This window comes from Chiloscyllium plagiosum, chromosome 19 (genome assembly GCF_004010195.1).
Source record: "Chiloscyllium plagiosum isolate BGI_BamShark_2017 chromosome 19, ASM401019v2, whole genome shotgun sequence".
In the NCBI taxonomy this organism is placed as follows: domain Eukaryota; kingdom Metazoa; phylum Chordata; class Chondrichthyes; order Orectolobiformes; family Hemiscylliidae; genus Chiloscyllium; species Chiloscyllium plagiosum.
In genome coordinates this window covers 62,010,819-62,015,266 of record NC_057728.1, presented here as the reverse complement: position 1 = coordinate 62,015,266, position 4,448 = coordinate 62,010,819, and the positions used below count along the sequence as shown (strand labels likewise).

General features: G+C 40.5%; 1 non-coding gene across 1 annotated transcript; it reads left to right on the top strand.

The window, feature by feature from the left end:
• The first annotated feature begins 351 nt into the window (after positions 1 to 351).
• trnav-aac lies at positions 352 to 424 on the top strand. Its single transcript has one exon. It is a non-coding gene; the product is annotated as a tRNA-Val (tRNA).
• Positions 425 to 4,448: the final 4,024 nt, after the last annotated feature.

Genomic DNA, 4,448 nt, shown 5'->3' with positions numbered 1-4,448 from the left:
AAACAGGAGTGTCAACATGATGTTCTGGCTTAGTTGGTTAAAGTACTAGCTTGGTAAACAGTGAAATTTGGGGTTCAAATCCTAGCTGTGCCTACACATCACATGAACTATTTTTGATCACACAGCAAATGAAGGGCTGAAAGGGCAGTGTTTGTCACTGGCCACCCGGGTGTTTTCCTATCTTCCTGGTGGTGGAAATTGAATAAAGATTGGTGCACTTTGTGTCTTCCACTGTGTCTCACACCTGCACACACACACCATGGGTGCTGGGGATAAAATAAGCACTACCGCACTTAGGTGGTAGTGTGGGGGTTAAATTTAAAAAAATAGAAACAGGGCAGGCTGTGGCTTGTTTCTGTAGTGTAGTGGTCATCACGTTCGCCTAACACGCGAAAGGTCCCCAGTTCGAAACTGGGCCGAAACTGCTTATTTAAAAAAAAAGAAGGGCTGAAAGGGCAGTGTTTGTCACTGGCCACCCGGGTGTTTTCCTATCTTCCTGGTGGTGGAAATTGAATAAAGATTGGTGCACTTTGTGTCTTCCACTGTGTCTCACACCTGCACACACACACCATGGGTGCTGGGGATAAAGTAAGCACTACCACACTTAGGTGGTAGTGTGGGGGTTAAAAAAGAAAGGGGGAAAAAAATAAATAAATAAATAAATAAATTTTAAAAATGAAGGGCTGAAAGGGCAGTGCTTGTCACTGGCCACCCGGGTGTTTCCTATCTTCCTGGTGGTGGAACTTGAATAAAGATTTGTGCACTTTGTGTCTTTCACTGTGTCTCACACCTGCACACACACACCATGGGTGCTGGGGATAAAATAAGCACTACCGCACTTAGGTGGTAGTGTGGGGGTTAAAACAAAAAAAAAAAATTCTGCAATTTCTCCCTCCCAAAAAAAAATAAACAGGAGTCACGAAAAAAAAAAAAAATGAAGGGCTGAAAGGGCAGTGTTTGTCACTGGCACTTAGGTGGCAGTGTGGGGGTTAAAGATAAAAAAAAAGAAAAGAAATAAAAAAGAAATAAACAGGGACCCCTCTATTTTGATTTAGTCCCTCCCCTCCCTTTCACTGTTTTTGATCACAAAGCACTGTCCTTTGATGTGAAGGGCAGTGTTTGTCACTGGCCACCCGGGTGTTTTCCTATCTTCCTGGTGGTGGAAATTGAATAAAGATTTGTGCACTTTGTGTCTTTCACTGTGTCTCACACCTGCGCACACACACACCATGGGTGCTGGGGAAAAAAATAATAAGCACTACCACACTTAGGTGGTAGTGTGGGGGTTAATAAAAATAGAGGGAAAAAAAAATGAAGGGCTGAAAGGGCAGTGTTTATCACTGGCCACCCGGGTGTTTTCCTATCTTCCTGGTGGTGGAATTTGAATAAAGATTCGTGCACTTTGTGTCTTTCACTGTGTCTCACACCTGCACACACACACCATGGGTGCTGGGGAAAAAATAAGCACTACCGCACTTAGGTGGTAGTGTGGGGGTTAAATTTTTAAAAAAAGAAAAAAAAAGAAAAAAAGGAAAAAAAAATAAACAGGTGATTATGGTTTGATCACACAGCATTGCCCTTCGATGTGAAGGGCAGTGTTTGTCACTGGCCACCCGGGTGTTTTCCTACCTTCCTGGTGGTGGAAATTGAAAAAAAAAGAAAAAAAAGAAAAAAAAAATGAAGGGCTGAAAGGGCAGTGTTTGTCACTGGCCACCCGGGTGTTTTCCTATCTTCCTGGTGGTGGAATTTGAATAAAGATTCGTGCACTTTGTGTCTTTCACTGTGTCTCACACCTGCACACATACACCATGGGTGCTGGGGAAAAAAAATAAGCACTACCGCACTTAGGTGGTAGTGTGGGGGTTAAATTATATATTTAAAAATAGGAATGTTGGGGATCTGGGGTGGAGGGTGCTGCACGCAGCAGTCCCATGCAAAGAAAAAAAAATGAAGGGCTGATTTCCCTTTGATGTGAAGGGCACTGCTTGTCACTGGCGACTCGGGTGTTTTCCTATCTTCCTGGTGGTGGAAGATTGAATTAAAAAAAAATAAACAGGAGTCTTGGGGGCTTGCTGGGTCTGTATTGTCTGCACTTTTGTATGTAACAGTACTGTGTAATGTACAAAAAAAAAATGAAGGGCTGAATAGCCTATCCCTGCTCCTATTTTCTATGTTTCTACCCGCTGTCCCATGGAGTCCATCTAGTACGGATGAACTAGATATTGTCTGTATCTGTGTGTTACATAAATTGTAACATCTAAACTAGATGAGAGTGGTGCTGGAAAAGCACAGAAGGACAAGCAGCATCCGAGGAGCAGGAAAATTGACGTTTCAGGCAAAAGCCCTTCATCAGGAATGGAGGCAGGGAGCTTCCGGGGCGGAGAGATAAAAAATCAAAACAACATCAAAACAACTAATCCTTTCCTGTTATAAAGTCTTAATTATAAACATGCCAAGTGGTGTTTTCTTCTCTCGATTATATTTTTACTTTCAAGCTTTGCCTAAAAATTAAAAACAGTACCATCAGTTGGATCACGACATTTTACAGTCACTGTCAGTGTTGTTCCTTCATAGGAGGAGCACTTTAGCGTGGATGATACAGTCTGAATATCCCACCCTGCTCCCGGAGATTGAATTGTCAGTCAGGTGACCTAGACAGAGACAAGTGAAATCATCCAGCTTGGATTTTCAACTTTGTTTGTCAATCAAGCCCTGGGTCATAAACCTGCTGTTTGAGATTCCAATGCTCAAGGAAGGCAAGGTTTGGTTTAAGTGATACGTTTGTAACAAAGCAATTCCTATAATTTATTTGTCACTATGTTTTATTGTAGTGTATCAAATTGCAACACATCCATTTGATGCTGCAGGCAACATGTACACTCTGCTTAATCCACAACTGAATTATTAATGGTGCTGTATGAACGGGGCAAATCTTTGTCCCATAGAAGTTTTGCTGTGAACAGCCAGTGGCCACATTGTAATGTGAAAAAAAAATTGGAAGCCACATGCTGTGTTGTAAAATTGTCCTTAACAAATTGCTCTATTGTTAAAGTGATAGAAAGCCAAAGGTTGCTTGTAGGCTCATTTAAAAGTTGCCCACAGCTAAAGATACTGAAAAAAAAATAAAGTGACATTGCCCTGCCTAAATTTTTCAACAGGCTACTGCTAATGTGAAAAATCACTTTCCATGCCTATTGCCTGTGGTAGTGCAAGAGGATTTTCTATGGTGCTTTGTTCAGTGGGATCTGTCAGTGAAGGCTTTCTCTAGTGAATGGTGTGCAACTGAGCTCACTGAGTTTGCAACTGAGGCAGGAAAGTCATCATTCTTATTCTAAAAAGGGAAGAAACGGAAATAGATGGAAACTATTAATTCAAGAAAAGTGTAAAATGCACACGACACATAATAATTCATAACCACAAAGTCTATATTATACAGATAAAGCTATTGCCTTCCAGTGGTACAAAAGGTCAGTGATGGCTTAGGGTGAAGATGTGAACCATAGACTGGGCTTTCAAGAATAGAAGAATTGAATTGATTAAGACTATAATGTCCCAAAAAGAGTTTTGTTTCAGATCACTGCTTGCAGTTCAGGGAAGGATTTTAAATGGGAATTCATTAGGATTCTGGCTTTGGTGATTTTAGGTGCATTCAATGTGTATGTGGAACAGTTCTAAACGAAATTACCATTTTTAATGCCAGCAAACAAAAAAAATCATCTGTTGATGTAAAATATATTGGCTTGCTTTTTGATAAGAATATTTTAAAACTAGACTCATGTATTAACCATATAAAATGTTATGTAAATAACCTGACATCTCATCATGCTGCCACAAGTTTATGATTTCTGAATGAATGACATTTCATGGGATCGTGGGGACTTTGCTAGTGTTTAGGACATTACAATCCATCATTCTGTCCCTTATCTCAGTGGAAATTACACAGTTGTGGCCTTTGATATTTCCGCTGTTAGCATCAACTATCAGAAAATAATTTTCAAGCAACTACCCACAAAGACCTTCTGATATTTTTAAAGTGATGTAGTGATGATATATGCAATGGGGAAGTAAAATCCTGTGCATTTAAAGTCTTCTGCTCAAGTCTGTATCCCTTTCCTTTCTACCTTATACAAATTTGCTTCTGTTTCATCCCTAATTGGAGAGAAAAACAAACAAATTGCAATCTGCCCTGCAAAAAAGTGATAGTTTTATGCCATTGAGTACCACTTATCACCAGATCTGTCAGTCACTTGACTGGTTCACTGTGTGAGATGCAGTAATGGTGTATTGAATTCCCCGTGACACCAGGCTGTTAATCTAGTAAATATTCTCAAGTGCAAGCCCTGATAATGTGCAAGTATTTATTGTGTTTAGATGGAGTTCCAATGAGCTCCGAGGGTGAGAGTGAAACCTCTTGCCTTTTCACACTGTGCTCAAGACCCCTGAACTTT